The sequence below is a fragment of the Coturnix japonica genome, chromosome 2 (genome assembly GCF_054131305.1).
Source record: "Coturnix japonica strain WE chromosome 2, WE-NBRP24, whole genome shotgun sequence".
NCBI lineage: Eukaryota > Metazoa > Chordata > Aves > Galliformes > Phasianidae > Coturnix > Coturnix japonica.
This window is the reverse complement of record NC_140664.1, coordinates 27,036,806-27,064,564: the sequence shown is the minus strand read 5'-3', so window position 1 is coordinate 27,064,564 and position 27,759 is coordinate 27,036,806. Positions and strand designations below refer to the sequence as shown.

The 27,759-nt window shown below is 34.5% G+C and overlaps 1 long non-coding RNA gene across 3 annotated transcripts in view; it reads right to left on the bottom strand.

Annotated features, from left to right (window-relative positions):
- LOC107310324 (uncharacterized) overlaps positions 1 to 27,759 on the bottom strand; it is a 73,225-nt gene that overhangs the window by 21,662 nt on the left and 23,804 nt on the right. The window contains exons 2-3 of one of the 3 annotated variants that reach the window (XR_001553557.3): positions 15,470 to 15,546; positions 10,914 to 11,228 (exon numbers count right to left, since the gene is read on the bottom strand). This is a non-coding gene — a long non-coding RNA (uncharacterized LOC107310324). Of the gene's footprint in view, positions 1 to 10,913; positions 11,229 to 11,859; positions 12,033 to 15,469; positions 15,547 to 27,759 lie in introns of those variants that run through there. The other 2 variants (XR_014942513.1, XR_004306254.2) reach the window with 2 other exon arrangements.

The window sequence follows — 27,759 nt, the reverse complement described above, 5'->3', positions numbered from 1 at the left end:
ACCTGGTGATTCAAAAGACTCAGGGCTGATAAAAGATAGAAACACCGCCTATCAGGGTCAGTTCAAGGGTGCTATAAAGGGAACCAAATCCCAGTGAAAACAGATAAAATACTACTCTAGTTGCTAAGCTACCTTAATCTGATAAAAGCAAAGTTGTGTGAATTTTTAAAGGATTTACCATTCTTTGCACTAGTTCTAAAAGACAAATTGGCATTCTTAAGTAACTGGAATAAAGTTAGAAGAGGGCCTGACTGGGGCATACAGTATCCGGTCTGCATGAGCACATCCATGCTATCTTTAAGCAAGTTTAGGCTGCAGGAATAACTATATTGGTTCTCTTGGATGTCTTTCTATCAGTCTGACATGATCTTTAAGGTTTCTGATAAGGATATCCTTTTGGCATAGCCCAATATGGAAGCTATTGTACTATTTCAGTTGTCAGTATAATCTTTAGAAGAGTAAATCCTAATTTATTTTTATTTTCAGCTCTGTCAGGGAGTAATCTCTAATCAAAATATGTATGTTCTTATAACATACTCATATTTTGAAGTATATGAGCAGTCACTAAGGATCACAGCAGTTAGACCATAAATGATATTTTGTTGTTTTTCAAAAATGATTGGCAGTAGACTGTTTTGGAGGTTTTGTTTCTTTTTCTACAGACTGTGGGATTTTAATGTTATATTATATTTCACCTCACTTTCTCTTTGTTTTTGTCTCTGCTTTTCACTGCCTTTATCTTAGTAGATGATACAGCTGGTAACCAATTTTGACCTTCTAAGAGAAAATTCTTCAACAGAAATTGGATTCCTTGCATTTGTTGCAGGATATAAGATGGTCCTTATGAGCTGGCAAAGCCAACCTTAAATGCTCAGCTTTTTAGGTTTTTTGTAATATTTGGAAATCTTTGTATATTTACATTCCTCAAGAACTACTATGCTGTTTTCATCAATTTGTTTCATTGTAATGACTAGCAACTGAACAAATTAAGGTCTGAAGCTTCCATACTTGCAGATAATTCTAAGTTTCATAGTATGTCTAAATTAGTCAACTCCATTATGTTTGAAACTCTGAACATAATATCCTAAAATGATGTTCTTCATGTCTAGTATCCATACATGTGTGATTTGAAATGGAAGGAAAAGATGGCTAGTCCCCCTTTACTGCTACATCATAAATAGATGAGATCTACAGTGACAAATAAAAGTTTGAGAGATTGTTGTGTTGTTGTTTTCTTTTTTCATCCAAATTCTTTCTATATTTGTTGCATAATAAAGAAATTTATGCGATATCTTTATAGATATGAAACAACTCCATCTGAATAGGAGCTGGACTCAATGATCTTTATCAGTCCCTTCCAACTTGTAATTTTCTATGATTCTATGATATTTCTATTTGAATAAATGTTGTTTGAGTACTTGGTATACTTTATGAATGTTTTCAGTTGACACTTGAGGGGTGTGCATTATTCTACAAGTAGGGCAACTACTTATAGTTCATTATGTCACAGTGAATGCTTAGAATTTCTGTCACTCTAACCAGGATACTTTTAAAGTTATTTTTTCAGATCACTGATTTTGACAGACCTCAATGTAAATGAATATAGAATTAGTTCAGTGAATGATCTCAAAAAAGGTTTCGTCTGTGGTAAATCATCACCAAATAGAAGTGATCTTAGGAGGCTCCTCAGGGATCAGCATTAGACTCAGTGTTTCTCAACATTTTCACCAAACACAAATCTAAATCATTCTTAGAAAATTTCTGGATGCTATAAAGACTAGAGGATCATTAGAAGTTATTGAGAACAACAGAACCATCCATATGTTGTGCTCTGAATTGCTGGTAAAACAAACAAGCAAATAAAAACATGTTGCAACTTGGCCAAAAGTAAAAACTGTGAATAGAAAAACGATATGCAGATCAACACTGCATTGACTGGGGAAGATCCACATATCATAGTAGAGGTGTAAACAGGCACAGTTCTGAAAAACAGCATCTGAAATGCTATAAATCAGGAAGTGAGGAGCAGAATTTGGAATTTTGGTATTTTTAGTTGACCATTACAGGCATATAAGAAAATACTTTGTCCTTTTCTATTGTTCCCAGATTAACGAGATGGTCTGGGGATTTTTGGTTTATCGGTTTCAGATTGTTTATGTGCGATATTGTTGTTTTGTATTCTGTGGTTTGTTTTTGTGGGGTTTTTTGTTTGTTTTGTTTTTGTTTGTTTGTTTGTATAAATCTGGAGATGTTATAATAAAGAACCACGGGGGAAAAAAAAATGTTCAAAAAAATATCGATAGTGAGAAATTTTTAAGAGATTATTTTGTGTTGTGCACTGAAAAGTCTTCACTGAAAGATGACTGTGAAGGTGTGCGTACTCTCAGAATGGAAATACAGAGTACCACAATGCTCATTAATCAGGTAAAGAAAGAGAATAAAATCTAATGATAGGAAGCTGAACTAAGCCGTGTAAGTGGATAACAACTGGAATAAGATATAAAATGATATAATCAGTTCCTTGTCTTTTAATATTCAAATATTAATGTCTTTTAATATTCAAAATAGATTGTTTTTCAGGAAGATACACTGTACCTAAGCAGAAGATATTGAGCTCAATGCAAAACAACTGGGCAAAATGTAAAGACCCTTAATGAAAAGTCAACAGCACAATATAATTACCTCTCTTGGTGTTAGTGTCTATGAAAAAGAGTTGTCCAATTAATTCCACAGGGAATCTCCCAAGTGCCATTTATTATGTCTAAGATCTAGCCTTGTGCTGCTTTTGTCTGAAATCATCTGCATTTTCATAAAAGTTTTTTAAAGTTTTGGAAAAGTTACTGAAAATCATATTCTGGAGAAGGTACATTAGAATGAATGTGGGAACATGATGAAAAAATATGATATGTTCTTAGTTGTAGCATTTAATAGGTAAACATTTAAGGTATCATTCCTCAGTCCTCAATCCTGAGCAAGTAGTTCAGAGCAGGGCTAGTTTTGTTTAAATAAAATCTCTGAGTAGCTTTGTATGGTTTAGCCTTTTTTTTTTTTTTTTCTTTTTGGTCAGTAAGTGGGTCATCTCCCTCTAACAGGACTGTGACAGGCTCAATAGCGTGGTTTAAGGGTATCATCTTTTCAGATGACAGAGTAAACATACTCATTTGCTATTCCAGGATGAATGAAAAAAGAATTGTGGATCATCCTCCATAGATAATCAGAACTCTCTTTCTGTCTGAGATTGGAAAAACATTAACTCCAAATCACAGAAATATAAAATGTCATGATGCATCTGAAGAGAGAATCATCTAAATTTCAATTTGAACAAATATTGTAGTTATACTTCACATACTGTAGAAAGGCTTTCAGTTGATGGGTTAGGGACATGCACTGCTTTACAACTGAGGCAACTACTGATGTATTGTGGAGCTGCTGGATTGAAGGATTAGGCAAAAGAGTAAAGCTATTCTGCCAGATACAAATAAGCTTTAAGCCCATAGTAAATTAGTAGAAGCAGGAAAGGTAATAGCATCAGTATATGATATGTGTTTTTCCTAAGAAGAGATAACAGAAGAGAACAGAAATAATCAACTATGGACTTGGGATTATCAAAAAATATTGTGAACAACAAGAAAGATATTTCTTCCTTACAATGGATCAAATACAGAGTATAGTATTGATGCAGAAGTTGATCAAATCTAATAATATTCCTTCAGAAATTATCAGAGATAGAGACAACTTTCAATGAATTAAGTAACACAAAGTTGTCCTAATTCCACACAAGATTTCATGTAGTGCTGTCAGCTATTCAAGTTTAAATTTACATTTATTTTAGCCTATAGCATATAAATATTGAATTGATCCCTTCTAATATTTTATAAAATTACATCCCGGAAAGAAAAGAAAGAAAGAAAGAAAAGAAAGAAAAGAAAAGAAAAGAAAAGAAAAGAAAAGAAAAGAAAAGAAAAGAAAAGAAAAGAAAAGAAAAGAAAAGAAAAGAAAAGAAAAGAAAAGAAAAGAAAGAAAGAAAGAAAGAAAGAAAGAAAGAAAGAAAGAAAGAAAGAAAGAAAGAAAGAAAGAAAGAAAGAAAGAAAGAAAGAAAGAAAGAAAGAAAGGGAGGAAGAAAGGGAGGAAGAAAGGGAGGAAGAAAGGGAGGAAGAAAGGGAGGAAGAAAGGGAGGAAGAAAGGGAGGAAGAAAGGGAGGAAGAAAGGGAGGAAGAAAGGGAGGAAGAAAGGGAGGAAGAAAGGGAGGAAGAAAAGGAGGAAGAAAAGGAAGAAAGAAAGGAAGAAAGGAAGGAAGAAAGGAAGGAAGAAAGGAAGGAAGAAAGGAAGGAAGAAAGGAAGGAAGGAAGGAAGGAAGGAAGGAAGGAAGGAAGGAAGGAAGGAAGGAAGGAAGGAAGGAAGGAAGGAAGGAAGGAAGGAAGGAAGGAAGGAAGGAAGGAAGGAAGGAAGGAAGGAAGGAAGGAAGGAAGGAAGGAAGGAAGGAAGGAAGGAAGGAAGGAAGGAAGGAAGGAAGGAAGGAAGGAAGGAAGGAAGGAAGGAAGGAAGGAAGGAAGGAAGGAAGGAAGGAAGGAAGGAAGGAAGGAAGGAAGGAAGGAAGGAAGGAAGGAAGGAAGGAAGGAAGGAAGGAAGGAAGGAAGGAAGGAAGGAAGGAAGGAAGAAGGAAGAAAGGAAGAAGAAAGAAAAGGAAGAAGAAGGAAGAAAGAAAGAAAGAAAGAAAGAAAGAAAGAAAGAAAGAAAGAAAGAAAGAAAGAAAGAAAGAAAGAAAGAAAGAAAGAAAGAAAGAAAGAAAGAAAGAAAGAAAGAAAGAAAGAAAGAAAGAAAGAAAGAAAGAAAGAAAGAAAGAAAGAAAGAAAGAAAGAAAGAAAGAAAGAAAGAAAGAAAGAAAGAAAGAAAGAAAGAAAGAAAGAAAAGAAAAGAAAAGAAAAGCAGACCTAAAGAAAAATCTATGGCATAAACTGAAATGTAAATAAAATTATCATTTCATCATTGTGGAATCTCTGTAACAAAATATTCCATTCAGTGTATTCAGGATTGTATACTTCTTAATTGCAGGCGCTGATTCATTTCATATTCCAAGATAATTGCATTAAGGTGGAACCTAATAATTTTCATTTGTTCTTTAGGCTCCAGTACAGATCTAGATCTCTTGTCTCCTGGTTTTCTTTGTTCAAGAGGTATTGCAGAATCAAAGGATCACAAGAGTACAAAATGTTTATGGCTTCAAGTGACCTTTGTTAGTCATCTTATCCAAAAATCCTGCTCAAGCAGGGACACATACAGCAGGTTGCCCAGGACCATATACAGATTTTTTTAAAATGTCTGAAAGTGTGGAGACCTAAGCAACACATTCTAGTGCCCTATAAACCCATAAAGTATTTTACCCGTAAAAAAGTGCTTGCTGATGTTCAGACATAAATTTTTGTGTTTTACTTTGTGCCCATTGCCTTTTCTTTTGGCATGGAGCACCACTGAAAACAGCATTTCTGCATCCCCTAAACATCCTCTTCTCAGTTATTTATAAGCATTGGTAAGATCCCCCCATCCAACCCTCTGAACTGCGGTGTTTCGTGTGCACTAACAGAAAATTCCTAACCTTTGTATTACTTGTTGATGATATATGCAGAGCTTCATCCAACTCTGGTCTTACTGACCAGTGTAATGGAAACACAAGACCACTTCATCATGAATTTATTTATTTTTTATTAAAAAATATATCTTTGAAAACATAAAAGATTTTGTAGGCCACTCTTTTGCATTCAGGTCCTCTCCTAGCCATTCTGACATCACAAGTACACCAGGAAGCCAAGCTCCTTAGTGTAGTTCTCTCCTATGAGTTTTTCAAATCTGTGACAGATCTTTCTTCAGCAGACATGGAGTTTGTAATTGTCTGGGTTACCCAGGTTTAAAGAAGGGGTTGTTCACAACTGGTTTTAGTCTGGTGAAACAGGAATGGACAATAAACTAGACTTAATTTCTACCTCCTTCAGACCCGGGATCTAACCTTCCTCGGATATCATTCACTGCCACACCACTTGGGTGGAGCAACTACTGCTGTTGGATCTATGGTCTTAGCCAAGCCAGTAAAGTGAACTCAATTATGAAAATGAACCTGAAAAGTTACTGAGATATAAAAAATAGCAATTAGTGAAGGGGCTTAATATTTGAAAATGGAAGACATCACTGAGACAAGTTTATTTCTGAAATAAAATGCTGCAAAAATAACTGCTGATAATATGAATACATTTTGATGCTTTATAGCAAGGGAGCAGCTACACTGTGCAGTAGAAGAGTCTCAATTGTTAAATCTAGGTAAAGAATGTAGTACACTTGTGAGTTGACAGGAGATGACACTTTCTTTGTGATAGAAACTTATTCTCAGATAGATCTGTCAATTTAGTAGATGCTGAATTGGCACTGTGATCAAGATGAATGCTTGTTTCTTAGTATAACCTCATGGTCGGTAAGTAAAGCAGTGGCCTTCACCTCAGGCACTTCATTCATTAACTGAATAACCAATTGATAATGGACCGTTGCATTATTCCTTAAATAATGATGTTATGCAGAGTGAATATAAAGCAGCATTGTTTAGATACAGGAATATGCATATGTTGAGATATACCTTACTCCTCATTTGCCACGTGTAAGGGTTTTGTTATTTGCAAATCAGTATTTTGAGGTTATTTCTTCTCGCTGATTTTCAAGCTTTTGTTGAATATTTCTTAATAGATTTAATGCTTTATAATCAGTGAGCTTTTGTCTTCTCCTAGCTGACAGTCCAAACAATTTGGGTGATGTGCAGGCCTGGCTTGACTAAACTGTCTTCCTTAGGTCACACTTCTGTATCTTGCTGATAATTATTTTTCTGCAATGAAATTGATCCAGTCTAAACCTAACTTCAGGCAGTTCCATGCGGGGAACTACCAGTTAAAACAAGTAATCAGTGCAAGAATTGTAACCCTCAAGAGATAGTTTAAACAAAATACAAACAAGACTTCAGTTGGAAGCAAGTTTATAAGTTTGGAAAATCACTGATGGAGTTCTTCAAGGACTGGTTTTGGGACTGCTATTATTTGATATCCTCATTAATTGCTTTAAAATAAATATTAGAAGTGTGTTAATAAAATTCATTGATGACAAAAACTTTGGATGAGTTGTCTATATAGAAGTAAACGGGAATATCACACAGAAAGAATTAGATGACCTTGACGACTGTAGCAATAGAAGCTAGATCAAATTTAATAGTACAAAGTGTAAGGTCATGCACTCAGGGACTAATAACAAGAATTTCTGCTATAAGCTGGGAGCTCATCAGTTAGAAATAGTACAGGAGGAGAAAAAATTGGGTTTAATCAGACAGTCACATGATCATCATCACTTCTAGTGTGAAGATACCATGACAAAGGAAAGTGCAATTCTACAATATGCTGGGATGTCTTCCAGTTCCTGTAAAGAGTACTACTTTCACAGAGTCTTGGCAAGATTGCCTCTGGATTAGTGCATACTGTTTTGTTGCAAGACAGTTGCATTTGAACCAGAAATACTGCAAATACACAAAAAAACTCCTTAACTTCTTTAGCTTAGAAAAATGAAAGCTAAGCTAATAGAGATGGTATTTGTAAATATATAAAATGAGTAGGGCTATTTAAGAAAGAGAACAATAAATGCTAATTAAATATACTAGAACTGTGGGGAAAAAAAATGCAGAATGCTTTTAAATATAAGGATTATAATGCTCTGCAATAAAACTGATGAGATGCTATCTACATTTGACATCAATCTAAAGAAGTTTACAAAGAAATTACAAGTTAAATTTGTCTGCAGTGTTCAGGGATTTCTTCCTTTCCTTCTGCCCAAAATCTTTTAAATATATTGCCAGAAATGTTTGCTGTTACACCTCCCTCTAAACTGAATCTTAGACATTTCATGGCTTCAATCCATTGCCAGTCACATCATGCTCTACTGAGAGGATTCAGTTAATTTTTTTTAAACCCTATTTCAGTGAGAACAGTTGATGCTGACAGTCATGTTCAGTTAATATCCTGAAACATACAACTGTTTTCAGCCAATGGACAAACACTTCAGTAAGCACATTCTCAATATTTAGCTGCATTTATTTATGTAGATGTTGTGAGGACAGTAGTAAAAGTAAAATATGTAATTTTTAATAAAACCTTATAGCTTAAATAAAAGTGCTTTCAAATAAAATTTGTTAGAGTATTGAAGAAATCAAATCCGAGATTATATAAAATGTTTCCCTGATATTTTGGTAAGTGAATACCAAAGAGGATGAATATATATATAAACAATATAAATTTCAAGGTGAACTGCAACCACAGAAAGACTTCCCTATCTAGACTATAATGAGAACAATATCCTACAATAGTTTTCTGTATTTCTAACTGCACATGAATGAATGAAGAAGAGGAATCTTAAGGAGACTGCCCAATGAACTGAGCTGGACTCACATTAAGAGGCAGGAAAACAGTGACATATTTCTACTATTGCTTTAGGCATGTTCAAACAACCTAATTTATTTAAATCAGATGTATTTCCTCAATTCAAGCTTTCAAAAGCAACAGCCTGACAGTTTGATATCTTGGATGAAGAGAAGATTTCATTGCAACAGAAAAGATCTGGGTTTGGAAACACTGCAGAATTCTTGCTCCTGGGACACAGAGAAGGCCATGCCTCATGTTATGCCAAAAATGAAGTATTCAAACTAATGGAATTCAGGGTTTTTCAATACTATTAAGAACATTCTTTGTGCTGTAGGAATAGGAAGGGTGTGGAAAGACAAGTAAGCCAACAAAAGGGAAAATAAATGAAAAAGCAGAACTACATTTCAATCCAGCATAAAGGAATAATGGAAATTAAAAAGCTCTGCTCTAAAAGGGATTCTGAAAAAGTCCAGCTGAACATTTTTTGTTTGTCAGTGCTAGATGAGAATATCTGAAGTACAGTATATGTAAAGACACAGTTAACATCACACATTTTCTTTAAATCCACAATGATTGTGCTAAAGATAGAACTTCTGTATATAAATAATTTTAAAATTAGGTTTATAAGAAATACACTCAGAAAAGTAAGCAGTACAATGATTTCAAAGAATCTATGTAAAAAGTTTAGAGATCTACTTGAAGAACAAATACAGTATAGAATTCCTAGTAAAGTATGCTTTCCTTGCTTTCCTGCTTAAGGTATACATTCTTAGTCCTGAAATCCAAATTCAGTTCTATCTTGGAAAAATTAATTTGGATTTTTCTCTTCATGGTTTATATTAACTTTTTTTTTTTTTTTTTTTTTTTTTAGAGAACTATATTTCTCCAATAATTGAATGATTTCATTCTGTGTCACCTCTGCTGTCTTCTACTATTACATTGTATACTTTTTAGACTAGGGGAAGGAGGGAAATTATGTATGGTAAGCAATTAAGACTTAGAATTTTCGGTCTGCTATGGCAAATTATGGAAGAAACAGTATTTTATTTGAATCTTGCCAGTGTATAGTGTCATTTGTCTATAGTCCTGTCAATAATCCACTGTAAAAAGTAAGCATATATATTTTTCTCTTCTTTGATCTGATACTTCACTCTTAGGGAACGCAGTCAAAAATACTGTAAGTTGTATATAAATGTGAGCATCCATTCCTACATTTTAATTTTAACTTTTAACAAGGGCCAAATTAATATTATGTTTTCATGAGGAATATTACTGGGAGCCTGCAGAAGTTGTAGGGCTATGTCAACCATCTCAAGCACCACGTTTTAAGAACAACATTGTGACTGCTAGAAGAATCATGCAGTATTGTCTTTTTCAAGTACTTGGTGGTCTGGGAATAAGAAAGCTTGCAAAATAACAAAACTAATATGATGGAGGTTTTATATATTTCAGAACATAAACTTGCAGAGACCCCTTTGAATTGTAGCTACTACTGAATACGTCAAGACCAAGTAAAAGAAGCAGCATCTATGTTGCAACAAGAACAGTGGTTACAGCTTTTCCAGAAGATATTAGGGCTCCTATTCTTAACAACAGCAGGAAGAATGCAATATCTCTCTGAGTACTGGTTCATGTAAATCAAATTGGAATAAACACAGCAATGCTGGGTGCAGGCAGTGTTAAAAGACAGTCCATACAAATTTGTGCAGAAGACTTGCTCCAAAAAGATGGACATGAAACAGAGCTAAAAAACTAAAGAAAAAAAAAATCTAGGGAAAAGGTGGGGGGGGGGGGGGGGGGGGGGGGGAAGAGAACAGAAAAAAGAGGAAAAGAAAGAAAAGGAAGGAAACTTCTGAAGTGTAAAATCAAACACTCAGAGATATTGTTGAGAAATGTGAATTGATTAAGAGGACAGAAGAAGTCAGAAAGAGCAGAAAAATCAGTTCTAGTAAGTTGGTTAACAGGATGTTTAAATCATGAAAAAGAAATTCAAGAATTCCCAAAATCTAAGAAAAAGGAAAAAAAAAAAAAAAAAGAAAAGAAAAGAAAAGAAAAAGTAGAAGACAATACATTTACTTGTAATAAAGGAGATGACTCTGTTCTATATTAGCAGTTTCAGTTCATTCACACCTTGTGCTATAATTGGCAAAAATGAAATGATTTTTAAAAGCAGTGGAAATATTACTAATTATGTCTAGAAAGTTTAGATTTACTCTGACTTTATAGTTTTTCAAGATAGAAACTAAAGGTCACAGTTGACAAGGGTTCTTTTACTATTATTTGTAAGTGCATCTTTGGATTGTTTTTAATATTTTTTGTGTAAATGTCTCCAGATGAAATCCAATGAACATGCTTTACATGAATGTTGTAAAGAATAGTGTTGATAAAGTTATAGCACTACTGGAAAAGTTGATGATTGTGTTAATTTTCATTGTTTCACAGCAAGTTCTCTAAACTGTGTATGGCACCGTGTAATAAACTCTACAGTCATATTTAATCTTTAATGATAATTAAGAAAATATCAATACAGTACTCCACATCAGTTCATCCTACATGACTTTGTCAAATATCTTCTATCAAGACTGGAAATGTTTTTCCATAAAAGCAATTCTGTTTTAAGATTAGATTTATAGGAAAATATCTGTAATTGAGGTATTAGTACTGAGCTCTAAATTTAAAAAGTTTGGTTTCGATATAAATGATATCCATAAATGCATTGAGCAAAATATTACAGCGGCTAGCTTATTGCCAAATGTTGGTCCTCATTTGATCAAACAGCAGACTTGTCACCTGCAAAAGAAAAAACTAAAATAAAAATAAAAATAAAAGCATTTAAAAACACGAGTGCAAAGTAGTTAAAATTATAGTATCTGAAATTGCTTTAAAATCTATAAATATTCTATGAATTGTGACTTTATAAAAGAAGAATTTAGGATGCATTTTTTGTATCCGGCTTGTTATTACTTAAAAATGTTAGCAGGCATTCCTAAGGTTGCTAGGGCAGTTTGTCAGTTTTTCCTTCATAGTCATATAAATCCTTCATTAATGGCCAGCATGAATTAGACCTTCCCGTGGGCAACTTGAACTCAAGTATGGACTTTTATTAAGGATTTTATAATTGAATGAACAATTTTAATTTTTTAAAGCGGAGTAGTTGTTTTTCTTCTCATTCTTTCCCCCACTTTGCCTCTCTGATCCTGAGGTGTTACTTAGGGGCATAATTAGCATACATTCAGGGCTAATGCCGAAATACTAGATTCAAAGCCCTGATTATATTTTCCTTTTTATCTATGTATTAATTTTGTTTTTATGATCATGAAGAGCAAGACAATTAAACACTGAAAGTTTTCAGAAATGCCTGATGATGTAAAAAAAATCCGTATGTGTTTTGCAAAAAAATTGAAAGCATGCTCTTACATACCTCAGAACTGTCTTATATGGCATGTGAATAAAACATTGTGCTTGACTTTGTTGTGATTATAGTAATTAATTATTTCAAGATGATGAGTAAAATGTTTATTTCTGTTTTCAGTGTTAATATCTTGTATTACCATCTTTTCTGATCTTTGGAAACAACAATCTATATTGCAGTATCTGGGAATTAATAGGAGAAAAAGAAAAACATATCAAAAGCAAGGGTATCTAACAAATTAACCACTCAAAGTTTCTCCCATTTTTCAGGTAATTTATAGAATAGCAAAACCAAATGAGTTCATTGTCCATTTACATCTCAAAGCAGATAACTTGCTCAGTAATCAGTGAAAACAATAATACCAATAATGAAAAAGTATTTCCGTTGTGCTTGTCGAGTCAAAAATGTGAAAATATTTGCTGCACCAACTGCTTCTTGGCAACACTGAAAAAAAACACCACATATGTACTGCTAATGGTAATGACAAAACAAAGGTTGGAATAGCCAATGGTACATTTAATATGAGATGTTATGTTATGAGATGACAGCAGAAAATCATGGTATCCTATACTCGATATGTTAAAACAATGGAAAAATAAGAATCTAATGCTGAACTGATAAGAAGTCTTTCTTGAGTAAAATTTAAGCAAACTATTTTGATTTTCTAAATTCTCTATACTTGATGTTGTTGTCTGTTAAATCAGAGGGAGAAAAAAGATCTTAAGAAATCAGATAATAATTGTGAAATAGATTTTATTTTCAGGACACAATTTTTGTTTAACATAAATTACATGTTTATGTATGGAACTTTTCTCTGAAGTTTCTGTTGAATAATGAAACTTTCAATTCCTGTGATAGTACATAGTATATTGTTCTTATGAGCTAGTAAGGTAGATATGATGCTGCTGTCCTTTCTCCTATGCCACTCACATCAAATCTAAAGAAAATTATTTCCATGGGACTGAAGTGGTTACCTATTAATCTATCTTTGCTGCACAAGAAAACTTCAGTTGTGTAATTAATATCTGTAAGGACTTCTGAGGAACTTGAATTCTTAGAGTAACATAGAAAAATATTATTTCACCAGGCAGTTATGGCCTATAAGCACCAATTACTGCAGCTTTTGTGAGAACAGTATGCAGCTTTGCAGAGCTATGGATTGAGATCCAGAACAAAATCTTTACATTTAGTGACATTGTATGAGCAAAAGTAAGGACATCAGTACTGTGAACCAGAAGAGAATCAATTACCTTTTTCAGTTTACTTTGTAGAAAAAATAATAAATGAATTCCTTGCTTGTTCAGAATAAACGTGAAGACAGTTTTCCTGATGACAATTCAACTAAAGAATTTTCCCAGCTATCAGTGACACATGAGAAAACCCACAATTTCACAGGAGTGAGCACTGAGTAGTGTGCAAATGCAGAAGGTGGAGGAGAAAAGGAAGAAGGAAAGGGGAAAAGAAGGAAGAAATCAAAATATTCTACAAGGAAGTTCCACACAAATGTGTGGAAGAACTTCTTTACAGTGAGGGTGACGGAGCACTGGAACAGGCTGCCCAGGGAGGTGGTGAATATCTCCTTCTCTGGAGATATTCAAGACCCGCCTGGATGCATAACTGTACAACATGGCGTAGGGAGCCTGCTTTGGCAGGGGGGTTGGACTTGATGATCTCTAGAGGTCCCTTCCAACCCCTACAATTCTGTGATTCTGTGATTCTGTGATACAAATTCAAGCTGTATTTGGACCTTCTTGAATGTCTCCATTTGACATTTGAACACTCAAGGACTTCCATTTATTCCACTACATTATTTACACATCCTCATGCTTACAAAGCTCTCTATTAAGTCGGTAGACTACTAAATACTGACGTGGATATAGATATATATGTGTATATATGTAATTGAAAGGTAAATTATAGCCTTTGTTTTCAAATTGCTTGGGCTTAACATCATAGACATTTTTATAGCATTATTTCATTGGAAGTCATCAGTTTCTGCCCGTTCTTACTGTAACTTATTCAAGTCTAACCTTTCATTGAAATCTCATTTTAAAATAATGTTTATATTAATGGCCTATTAACAGGCTGTCATTTAAAATAAGGTTAAATGATTAAAAAGTAAGACAAAGCTTAAACCATTGTTCCGAAAAATCTTTCATTTATTGCATACCTTGTGGCTGTTTAAAGACAAAATTTTATAGTTAGAGGATAAATTGCAAATACAGGAGCCTGTTGTATCATTATGATGAAAATTGTACTGAAATTTGTAATATTAACTAAGCTTTTTCTGAGACTTTTGACTTTTGATGCAAAAGTTGCTTTTATTGATGTTTCTTCAAAGTTCTGTAATTAATTAAATGTATGTGACATTTAAATGATATATTGCCAGTACTGCTTCATTTTGTTTTTGGACTCAGAAACTAGATATAGACTATTTAGTACATGGAGGAAAAAGTTCAATATGCAGAGGACTGAGTCACATGATTCCCATTAATTTTAATGGGAGTTACGTGGATAAATCTGTGTGCTGAAAATTATGAGGAGTTAATGTCAATAGAATTTACTGTTGCCAATTTTGGTCTCTGAACCTTTGTTCCTGGTTACCTGCAACTCTGTAAGGTTCCTGAAAGAAGCAAAGGATGGAGTACTATGAACTAAATAAAAAGAAAGTATTCAGAGTACAAGTCTATGATACCAGGAAAGAATATGATTCAAAGGCAGGAAATAGGTAATATCACATAGGAGAAAAAGTAGTTTTAAAACAATACTCTCCTTAAAATCTCTTTTGAAATCATAATCTCCCTAATCATAGTGTATTTTCTACACATTATATATATATATATATATATATATATATATATATGTTTTCATTTTTGAGTCATGTAAGAAATGCATATTGATACTGTAGTCTGACCTTAGTGATGTGTATCAGATGGACACTCATTTATACAATTAACAACACAAAAATATCCAGAGGCTGTATTTAGAATTTAACTTCAGTGTATAAATACCACTGCTACTTACAAGTATGGTTTTAAACTGAATTCCTTCAGCATCCCTAATGAAATGTGAGAGGATCCCTTTCCATTGTCAGAGGAAGTTAAACAGACATTATCATTTTTTAGTTCTGTTCCATTCTGTTTCATAAGCACTGAACACATAAAGACATTTAGAAAAAGAAATAAAGAAAGATATAAAGAAAGGAGGGGAAAAAAAAAAAAAAAAAAAGCTTAGGAAAATAATTTGCACATGTGAAAATAAATACTTAAGTGCTAGCTTTGGGTTCTGTTCCTTCCATTATCTCTACTGAGATCAGTGGAACTAAACATAAGAATGAATAAAAGCAATATATAGTATGGGAAAAAAAAAAAAAAAAAGATCAAAATGTATTTTTTAATCTTACTCAGATTTTAGCCTTTTGACTCAAACAGTGAGCATCTAATATGCTTTGAGAGTTGCTCAGCACTGCCAAACGTACCATTCAAGTGCACTTTTTTGGCAGTGTTGTATGCAGCTTGTATTTATTAGATAGGCAGCTATTTGAGTTGATTAGCTACAAACATTTCATGAAAAAGAAAATAATTGCTCATTCACTATAAATATATGTAGTTTTCCTCACCACTTGCTGAATCAGCTTCACTTGTGGTCTGAAGGATGAAGTCATATGGGTTCTCCATATTCTTGGTTTAATTTGTGCTGGTGAGAGGAATCAGAACAGCTGTCAGCTCTGGTTTGTCCTTGTTCAGTTGTACTGCTATGCAGGTCAGAGCATAGAGAATCCCTCTACTAGGGACCAGTCAGCCACAGAATCACCTTTGGGATTAGCGTACCCATCTGTTACCTTGCTCTCCCTACAGTCCACAAAATGAAGGGTAGGAGGAGACAGGAATGGTATGCAGTATGTTGACTGTAAATAACTGGTAAGCAGCTTGAGAATGAGTGCTGACTGGCACAAGTAAACCTGTACCCAAGTCAGAACTGGAGCATAGTCTCACTTCTTGACTATATCTCTTCCCAGGAAACTCATAGAAATAGAGCTCGGAGAATCTTGCTGATTTTGTAATACACTGTAACTGTATGGACTTGTGGAGGGCTTTTTGAATACATTGGGCACCTCCAAGAAGCAGAAATTACAAGTGACACAACTTTTTACTGGAGCAGTTAAAAGATCATGGTCCTGATTTTCATAGTGAAATTGGGACTGTAACTGTTTTACTGGTTTCTTTTTCAGCTCACTAATATTCCCAAGTAGTGTTCTGATCTGGGATGCTGTTAAAACAGAGTCATAGCCTGGAAGAAATGAGAAGGAGAGTGACTTGGCCCTCAGCACCTAACTAATGAGTTCACCCTTCCAGCAATCTTTCTCATTACAGGGGGAAGTTTAGTTTTATTACTACCCCTTCTGCTTCTTCAGGATATATACTTGGAAGGGTTCCTGCTTCAACTCTTCTGGCTGCCCTCCATGCTTCTTAAAAATAATAATTATACACATCATTCTCTTGGTGGACTCAGTGTGACTAGCTTGATACACACATCTTTTTTAAAGACCCTATCTGATTTTTGACACAACAGGTTCTAGTAACACACCTTCACATGAAAAGCTATTGAAAACAACTTGCAGAGGTCTGGGGAGACAAGTGCTCAGCACTTGGAGAAAATGCCCATTATATAAATTTAGAAGGATGGCTACTGTCAAAGTACCAGCCAATGAAAGAATTATTGCTGCTCACATTTGGAGAAAGAACATACTCAAAAATAGAATTACACATGTAATAGATTGCATCAGGCATGTAGGAGAAAATCAAACATATCAAACTCTGGAGCCATCTAATGTCATATGAAAAATGTAGCTTGGTATAAACTCTGTCCTTGCTGTGTGCCACAACACAGGTGCTTATAAACTTAAACTTATTTCACTACTTTCAGAAAATTCCTTTCAGATAAATACACAATAGCATGGACTTTTCTGTAATGAACAGATTAAATATACAGAATTTTCTGAAGAGAATTTCATGGAATGTCATCAGATAATCCAAATGCCAATGTGTGTCCCCCATGCACATGCTTATTTCGGTATTTGTTGATGGAAAGTCACACATAGGGAACAAAGCAAGGTACCCTTGATATTTAACAATATATTTGCTCTCAGAAGGATGCTTGAAAGGTAATAGAAATAACCCTTAACCTAAAATAAGATTTTGTAAGTAGTGAGAGTTCTGAAAGTATGTATATATGTATTTATTAATAAAATTTTATAAGATGATGCTTAAGTTCTACCAAACACGTGGAAGCAGCCCAAGGCAGGAAAGGAATTCAAAGGTACAAACAGTACCAATAAAAATAACTAACTAAATAAATATAGAGACATAATAAAAATTAACTGAGAGGATAAAAAAGAATAGGTCTTAACCTCTGTTGATGTGCCACAGAATAATCTGACCTGAGGAAGAGTAGTCTGATTTTTAAAAGACCAGTATTTATGAATGAGTCAAAGAAGTTCAAAAGAGAGGTAGGACATCTTAGTCTCAGTTAGTTACAAAGCTTATCTTCCAGTGACTCCTCTTGCTTTTACTGCCTAGTGGAAACTGCTGCATCTCTCCTCTCCAATGATACACAGCAACAACTGGCAAATGTTTATGCACAGGCTGTCAGATAGTGTAACTAGGATTGTTAAAATGGAAAAAATTAGTTTATATGGCAGTTGATATGGTATCCAGCTACTGCACAAGCAAGTCATTAGTGCTGTATTTTAACAAAATGAGATTGTAATTAGGTGCCTTTGATTCTACAGGCAGAATGAGTTGCACATTTCTGGCTGCTGTTCCCAAAGCGTGACATCAGAGCAATCAGCAATAGACTGTCATTCTCTGTTCAGCCCACATTTTTACTCCATTACTAACTCACAACTAGTCTCTGGGCAAGACGAAATTCTCAGTCATCAGTGAGCAATAAATATCTCTGCCAGGGCTGATAAGATTTCACAGACACGTATAGTACTTTTTGTCTTGTTCCTGTTTTTCAATTTCACAAGCTGTCTCTGTGTTGAAGTTGGATCTGAATTGCTGTTGACTTGTGGCTGCTTTGCCTCAGTAGGAGTTAACAGTCCTTCTTTGTTCTAGCTTCCTTGACCAGAATAAGACAGTCAGAATAACTTGCTTTCACTACTCCAAGGGGGAAGATTGTCCAGAATAATCCCTAAACCCCAAATTTTCAGTTATTGCCCTGATCCTACATGTCTTTGACTTTAGACAAATAGGGTAACCTTCTTCTCAGCTTGGTCTGTGGTCAGTGCAACTCAGTTGTAAGATAGGGAAAACATACAGTTCTGTGGTTTTAAATGACCTGTACTCTCTTTCTCATGGGAACTGAGCAGTGTCTTACCAGCCCTTTGACTTTAGCATGTAGAATAATTTCAGAATTCAGTCCAGAATCTGAAACTATACATCCCAAAATGGAGATTAATGACTACATTCAAGAGTTATTCCCCAAAATATGTGATATTACCATAGGACATAGCAAATGATGTGTGAAAGGAGACACCTCTGCCGATTGGCAGTGCACAAAGAGGATAAAGAGAATGACATGTAATTATTACTGTGCTGTTAGCTGTGTTATTCAGCCTACACAAAGACAGAAATATCCAATAAATTCAAAAGATTTAGATTATCATTTTAAAGAATAATTTTTATTATTTAAAAAAATATTTTTAACAAACTTCACCAGAACTTTATTGTGGACATGGGATTGGTCCCAAAAAAAGGGGAGGGGGGGGGGCATTTTAAATTGAGTCTTCTCAAAAGTCATCAGCTTATTCCCCTTTACTTTCAGAAATTCAGGCACCATACAGGCACACCAGGGTAAGGGTAGGAGAGGAGTCATGATGTTCATAAAGTTTTGAGAGGACTGTGGATGTACATTTATCTGTCAGCATAACAGATGCAATATTACCTCTTACAGACAGAAATGAATACAATGCATGTCTGACAAAGCACAGATTAAGAGTTAGTTAAGAATCATTTTCTTACTTTATGAATAAACTTTTTGTGGAAAATTATGGAGACCCATCTGACAAAGTGCTAGTAAAACATGTTAAAAGCAACTGCAGACAGTGCATATATCAGGGTCCAACCTGTTTTTTAAGCTTCTTAAAGAAAATGTCAATAAATTCAAAAGCCCCTTCATATTTTCAAGATATATGTCAGAAAAATCAGAATCTCTCTGGTTCTGAAATATGAATATATTCATGTTATATGAACTGTTTCACAAAGGTGAAATGAAGTTACATGTGCAGAGCAAATTGAAGAACAGTAATTCTTAAGAGTTTTTTTCTATGTGGTCAACTAATTTTCATATCTATCTTTGGGATATGCATCTTCTGATGGTTTAATTGATAAAAGCACAATGAAAGCTTCTTTTATGATATTTTTATTAAGAAAAAGAATCTACTACGTTGCATTGATGTTAGTAATTTCAATTCATTGAGTTGGCCAACAGGTGATCAAAATATACCTTACAATGAAAATTGTTACTGACTCTTTTTAATGGTATTCATCACAGATCAGCCTTAGGCCCAGTGCTGCTCAGTATTCTCAGCAGTGATCTGGAGGTACATATAGAAATTACCATGTTAAGGATGAAAGGCAGGTGAGAAGTACATAATAATGATCTCAAGGAGGAAGAGATCTCTTGACAAGTTAGGCCCATTAAAAAAATAATATTATTTTTAAAAATAATAATAAAATAAAGAGCATTTTAGAAGAGATGAATACAAGCTTATGCTTCAATACAAAAGAGTTTCACACCCCACCCAACCCCACAAAAAATGATATATTGCCTCAAAGTGCATCAACTCTGCAAGTATTTATGGGCCATAGTGTACAAGCAATTCAACATGAGTACCTACTGTGAAATTGCATGAACAGAGCTAATGTAATCTTTGAATCCTGATGCAACTGTTGGAATATTTCCCATAGTTCTGCTGTCCACATTTTAACAGAAATGGTAGGAGGAATTAAAAAGTTGCATAACTTGAGAGCAGGAGAAATTTATTAACTGTAATTAACTGATTATCAAAAAGGAGGATTGGGAGTGACTTGGTTAAAATTTGTAGGTCATGTGAGTAATATTTATCTTATTTATAATGAAAGGAGAATAAATTAAACACCCCACCCACAAAAAAATAATAATAAAAAAATAATTTAAAAAAAAGGGAGGGGGAAACTGGCATATTAGATATAGAACAGTTTTCTAATAGTGAAAGTAAATGTTGAAATATATTTCCCACAAACTGAAAGTTCTTGTTACTTGTATATCTTCAAATTGTGATATGAGTTAGAATTTCACCAAATATTTGTTGCTTTTTAGTTCAAGAACAGCTTTATGGTGCTTTACACTGGATAAATCAGAAAGATTAAGGGTCTTCAACAATGCAGCAAAATAGCTGCTGTTAGATTCCAGAAATCCAAAACACAATAAAAAAAGTACAAAAAGTACAGAAAGAAATTAGAATGATCTATTAAAAAATTACACTGTCTGAAGATCTGAGGCCTGACTTGGGGCTTTTGTTATAGTTATAAGGGAGGATCTCTGACTCTAGACCATATGCTCAACTGTGGTATGTATTGCATAGCTATGGAAAATGTCTTAATGTAGGTATTTTTCATTCGCATAAAATTGTCTGTAAGAATTTATATCCCAGCTGGTATGATGTTATACAGAAACAATATCATGTGTTGTTCTGCAAGCTGTGCATATGTTTGGTTTCTGAAGCCAAAAATCAGGATGTGGTTTGAAGAAAAGTAGGAGGAGTCAACTAGTAAAAGTGTTATACCATATGACAACCTCAAAAAAAAAAAAAAAAAAAAAAAAACCAAAAAAAAAACCCTATCACTTGTGAAAATATGTAGCAGAAGCAGAGACTGCCTTTGCTGCAGTAACTAGTGATCTGCTGTGCACATGTGCCCACTCGCATACCACTGCAGTTCTGAAAGCACAGAATTGCAACCGGTTGTTTTGTGTAGTCTAAATGTGCATAACGATACAGCAAAACCACTGTTTGGGATGTAATCAGATACTCCGTGCCAGCATAAATCACAATGGATTTTGATATATTAGTGAGCAACTAAGTTATTAAGAATACAAAATGGCTTCCACGTCTGAGACAGCAGACAAGGATGGTCATGCTACACTACATAGAGGTCCATCTGTAGACTTGTTATGGATGGAGAATAGAATTCTAAAAGTCGTCTGTTAGAGAGTAATGATATGTAGGTTGCTTTAGGGCATTTTAGAGACGTCAGAAGAATAGGACTAATGACTTGGAAATGACTTCTAAAATGTTTAACGTACCTCTTTCTCAGGTCAGTCATGCACCTGTTCAAGCCTGAAAATAGTTTACTAAAGGACCTGATATGACCAAGTGGGAACACTTTTTTTTTTATCCTTAAATTAACATAATAGGTCCCCACAAGTATTTAACCTGTCTCAGAGATTCACAGCCAATTAAAAGAAAACTGTTGCAATCTCAGTAAGTATATACAATACAAGAATTGAAAAAAATAAAATAAAATGTAAACAGCTTCAATAGCTATTTTTTTTATATTTGTCTACTTCTGATATATCAGCTAGTTCAAGTAATAGGAAAATTAAGTTTCATGGGGGAATCACAGCATTTGTAGTTCCTTGTTTGTTTTCTACATTACGTTCTTGAATTGTGTTGAGATTTTCAAGCTCCATATGGACACATTTAGTAACATTAATTTCTCTGATATGTTTGATCAAGTTTTCAGTAGTACCCTTTTTTTTTTTTTTTTAAGTCAGTGTTTTCTGTCTGTATGACTAATGTAAGTAAATAAGTGATCACCAGATGGAATGAAATTCTGCTTCCTGAACTTTTAGAAGTGCTGCAATTAAAGTAACTTGAAATAGTAATATGATTAGACTATACATATATTAGCCATTTTCACCCTTAGAAGATGAATCTGAAAGATGCCCCTTAAAAACTTAAACCACACTGTGTTTAAATAAAGGCAGAAAACATGTGAACGGTTATGTTCATGGTTTACTCTCTGTTTTAATCTTTACCTTACTGGCAACCCTAACACGTCCTTTTGTACTGTATAATAATACAGTTATTGTATAATAGTTTCTCATTTTTTTCTGTAGGATCCAATATCTTCGATGGCATCTGACAAGGATATATCAATGATATGGCCTGCACTTCAGCTGTGGGCTGGTGCTTAACACTAGCAAAGATGCAGGTAAAGGACATCTTTGTCACTTTGCTGTTGTTCTTGAAAGTGAAGTTCTGCATTCCTAATTTGGATGTTCTTATAAACCATTTTGATTCTGTCTTGGATTAGTTGCTTTTCCTACCCTAAATGCTGGAAGTTTCAGGCAGATGTCTTTTTTGTTGTTGTGGTTTTGTTTTGTTTGTTTGTTTGTTTGTTTTCTTAATATTTCTCATGTCATAGACTCTGACCATTGTTCAATGACAGAAAACCTTTGCGGGCTCCACTGCAAGAACCTAAAGCTACAGGCAAGCCTAGGGCATGGCATAGAATACTCAAGAGAAAAAATCCCAGCCATACTACTATTTTGAGAGTAGTCATCGATAGTACTTCCAATATTTTCTGTAGAAATAACTTTTAACTTTGTGTAGGTTTTGTACAACTTTCACTATTTCCCTGCTGATATCCTTTCACATAGTACAAAATGTGCAGTCATCAAAATTACTGAGAGGAGATTCACAGCGATCTGAGTCTTGTCTCATTCTTTCAAGAAATATTCTCTTTCTCTATTTACAGAATCTGAGAAAATCTACAGCAAGTAAACTCCTGTACCTGTAGTCCCAGATAATTGCAATGTGGGTGGCTAATATGCCCATGTTGCAGAAGAAAAATTTAGGTTATGCTAGAAATGCAGTGCAAAATATTCTGGGCACTTCACTGTCCTTGTTGCTCGAGTGCAAACCAAGGAGAAAGTATTGTTTCTTTCTAAATAATTCCATCTTGACAGTATCTACCTCTGCTCAAGCCTTTCTCATAAGGAGATCATGACCATTTCCTATAGATCTGGGAAATGAACAGCAAACCACAACCATCCACACAGGGATCTCCGTGCACTTTCTTTCTTTCCTGTGAACTGAACAGAGTTGGTGGTTACCAACTGATGCAGGATTCTGTAGGCTCATTGACGTTATGTTTAGGAATAACAAGTAGTGTAACAAACAGATGACTGGGCTCATTACTATTAGTATTGAAGTCCTGCTAGCCTCACTTCAGGATCATTTCATATGGTTCCATGAACCTAATATCTGTTTGAGAATGGAGTACTGGTGTGAGTACCCAGACAATATATCTCAGCTCAGTGCTCTTCAAAAGAAAGCCAGTTCCTGCCCATGAGACAATATTAACACTGTATTAAAAATAACACAGTAAGTGGAGATAATCAGGAGAATAACTTCAGGAGCACAGTCCTGATCTGAAGACATTTATGTTGACAGCCAATAGAAAATATGCTACATCTAATTTTTCTTGATTTATCTTTTCTAGATAACCTCTTCCAGACTGTGGTATTGTCAGTACCAATAAGAAGTGTTTTACTGCACTGGGAAACATCAACTTGTTTATTTATGGGGAAAAGCTCTGTCATTTACATATTATTTGACTCAATCTCAATTGCTTTAATAGTAAGGAATCTTCCAGTAATATCATTTAGCAGACAGGCGTAAGATGTTGGCCAGACAAAAATGTTAGGTTTATTGGCTGAAATGAGAAATATATGCCATGCTATGTTTTTGTGATGATGTCAGAATTCTGCTGATCACAAGATTGCCTAAAAGAGACTTTATTTGCAGTAACCATCCTTCCTATCAGTCATAGGAAACACACATATTCCGGAGATGATACCAAAAATTAGCCCATTAAGCAGCAAACAACCAAAGAGAAAATATATCCCAGAAAAGCTTAAAGCTGCCACCACCACCTTAAGGAATGATCTCTTTCAAGATGTGTAGCCGAAATTTTCTTTTATCTAAAAAACATGAAGTTTAACAGGCAACTTTTATGTACACTGACACACTTTCTGTTATATTGTGAAACATCTGAATATTGCACAACGCTAAAATCAAGTGGATGTTATCAGCTTGTTACTTACAAGCAGGACAACTAAGAGAGATTAAATGCCCTACACAGTTTTGCTGTGCAATAGCAGCGTAAGCAGCCTCTGAGACAAGTCCTTCGATCTACCCTCATCACCACGTCAAACATTGGCTTTCCCACCCCCACCCCCACCCCCCTTTTTTTTTAAATTCCAAATATTTTTTAAGGAAATCAACTGACTTTTTTGTTTGTTTTTCATATGCTATCCTTATTGATTGAGTTGCTCTTGTAGTTTGGAAAATAAAGATATTTCAAGCAGCATTTATTCATTTCTGTTGAATAACCTTGACTTCTCAGTGCTCTGAATGAATAAAGGCATTGCTTGTGCTTTCTCTTAACATCTCCATTCACACATCTTGCTACAAAGTACTTTTACTGATAATACAGTTCTGGAAATCAGACTGATTGTCACTAAATTCAAACTCACATCCAGGAAAATATGTCTAAAATAGGGAGCAAGGAAATGGCAGTGCAGCAATGAAATAATTAAATATTTGCCTAAATAAGCAAAAGAGTTTAAGAAATGCTCAATTGAAAGTCTGATAAAAACCGTAAAGGATCAGTCATTACAAGAATCAGTAGTTTTCCTTACATGATAAACTCTAAAATCCTAACCAATTAAAAGTCATTCCTCTTCAGAACATAAAAATCTTAAGGAGGGACAGAGATCTGACTTGCAATCTCTGATGGTCCCTTTAAGCAATCATTCATGGTAAGGAATGACAGAAACATCCCATCTTCAACATTCCTCTGGTAGTCCAAAAATCAGACCATACAATAAGAAAAGAAAAAGAAAATAAAACAACCAATTAAATGTTTCTGCCCAGACTGCCTTTTGCTTATAGAGCTTATGGAAAACTTAGTGGCTTAAAACAATGAGTAATAGAGAGGGACCTTTGAACACGTTTTGCGATTTAGGCATGTAAATAACTTTTCCTCTTCAGACTTTAGAATGAAGGCTACAGTTTGCTCTGCCACCACTCATGGGGCTTTGTCTGATGACACAAAGGTAGAAGCTTTGAGTAAAATGGAAATGTCAGTTGCCAGAAGCATAACCGTGAGCAAATCCTGGTAAGTGAGGTCTCTCGGCCCATCACAGGTTGCCTTCCCGTGTTTGTACCTTCCCTAGCAGTGGGGGCTGCTTCAGCACTGCTGCTACTGTGCCAAATCTCAAGTTGGCAATACAATTCACAGAGTTTGTGCACATAATTAGAGGTGAAAGAAGCTTTGAAGTACACAGCTTGTTAAATTCCAGTAAATAAGTTACTGAATATTTTAGAAGGAGCTTCTGACCGCATAGTTCACAATTAGCATGCCCATTTCAGCATTAAAAAGGTACCTAGGAAAAGAAAACGTGTGTGTAAGTACAGAAATATCACAATAAAGCACTTAGACTAAATAATTAATACCAGTTTATGTTATGCAACCATATATTTTAATCATCAAAGATGACTAAGGCTACAAATTCTTCTTTATTGACAAGGATGCATTTCTTAAGTCACCATTTAAAATGGATTTTTATGGCCTGTTTTAATAACCAAGAGGCAAAAATGTGCTGTGCTGCATGGACATGCCAAAGATATGAGTTAAATGACCAAGACTGCTTTCTAGCTCCCTAGGCAAAAAGGCAATAGAACTGTTATTGAGGCAGAACAAAGGAAGAAATATCCTATTATCTCTGTAAATCTACAAGTAAAAAATATGAGAAAACGTATCAGTTAGTCTAAACAAGAAAAAAACAAAATTAAAAAACTCTCGGTGCTCACAACACGCTACAAGTTAACATTATAAGTCTATATAAATAATGATCATCGTAAGTCTGCTCCATAATGCTACTTCAGCAAAAGTGCTCCCAAGAAACATGTTTTCTATCTAAACAAACATTTTCTCTCTTCATCTTCATCAATGAGGATGCTTCCTTCCACCTCACAAGGTTATATTTTCTCTCAATTTTCTTCATGTTCTTCCATAGACTACTGACAACAATCTTTTTATCAACAGTTTTATCAACAATAATACATCTGTGATTTAAGAGCTCTTAAAACTGCTTAATATTTTAAGATATGTACCCTGAAACATTTTTCTGTCTAGTGGAGTGTGTCAGCTATACGCAACATACAATGAAACCCAGGAGTTTCATGTATCTTCTTTTTCTACCATGATTGTATCATGAAATTTATTTAATATTAATAATAATTTAAAAAAAAACAAAAAAAAAAAAAAAACAAAAAAAAAAAACCAGGTTGAGTCGTGATTCTGCTGTAAATAGCAACTTCTTGTGTTTCTGCACTGGTATGAGAGAGAGCTTCATATTCTTATATTTTAAGTACATTTTCTTCGGTAACAATGCTGATTGACAAACATCTCTGAAGATATTGATTCTAGAACATAGAAAAGTAGCCAGAGTATCAAGGAAAGATGAAAAATGCAATTTTTACCTAAGGCATACCCAGGAGAAGAAAACACATATCCAAAGATTTGCTAAAGTATACTGTTATTTATATATATTTAAATTACTACTTTATAAGTAACTATATTTATATCTGAAAAGTGACTAACATCACTAAGGTAATGTCCAACCAGCAATAAGAACTTGAAAGGTTAACTTAGTCCAATGTAAAGCATTCTGAGACCAGAATATTACTTGGGAGGATTTCTACAGTGATTATTTGAAAAGATCACAAAAGAAAAACAAAAAAAAAAATAATCACTAAAGATTTCATTTTTAAAACATTCCCAAGGGAAATTCTGACCATGAAATATGGAGAATGTTAAGCAATAGTAACAAAACTTCTGTGAAGCTATAAAAGGAAGCTCTCTACAGCTTTCTTATCTGATCTGGTAAGACTCCAGTTCATAATTGGGAGATGTATTTATTTGGAACTGTATATGTAGGAGTCTTTCAGATCAGTATGAAAATGCCCTACAGTCCTCAAGTCTCTCATTTTTTGTTTCCATCACTCACTTACCTATACTATTCCATGTTGATCTGTTTGTTCCCACATATTCCCCAGGAATACAGTGAGTCCACTTTTTCTTTTTTTCCTTAAGTTATCCTGCATATTGCTTCCTATTTGGATCAGACACATTTTTATTTAGGACTCTATACCTTATTCACATCTGTCAACAAAAAATGCACATCGCAGTCACACACCAAGGCACAAGTCACAAAATTCACAGAAAAAGTAAAAGAAATGATATTTATATGTCATTTTGGTAGTCAAGGGAGAAGAAGTGTCCCAGTCCCTCTTTCTAAAAATAATGCTTCATACAGGTGTCAAGTCTGTATTTCAGTGGAGTTTTGAAGAGAAAAAAGTTGTCATTTATGGAAGTTGCTTCCTGCTACCAAAATTAAATGGTCTCCCTTAAATCAAACAGTTTGGGATATCCACACCTCTCCTCCACGATAACCACTGTTATATGTAAGCAAATAGGTAAAACTTATCAATTTATCTGATCTATGTGAAGAAAACGTGCATAAAACTCTCTTATGGTCAGCTGTACCTATCAAAAAATGAACTGAAGGCATTTCACAGAACCAGAAAAGAATGAAAAAAAGGTATACTTGCCACCCTTAGTAATGACAAGCTGATAAATAGCCTCACAATATTTTCTTAAGTCAGACATATCTAACAGAGATGAAGTCACTAATTAGGGTGTTGATTCCACACTGTGCTGCAGTTGCAATGCAGCCTCCCTTTCACTGACAGGTGCAATTCGTGGGTGCAAATTTCTTGGCATCAGCAAT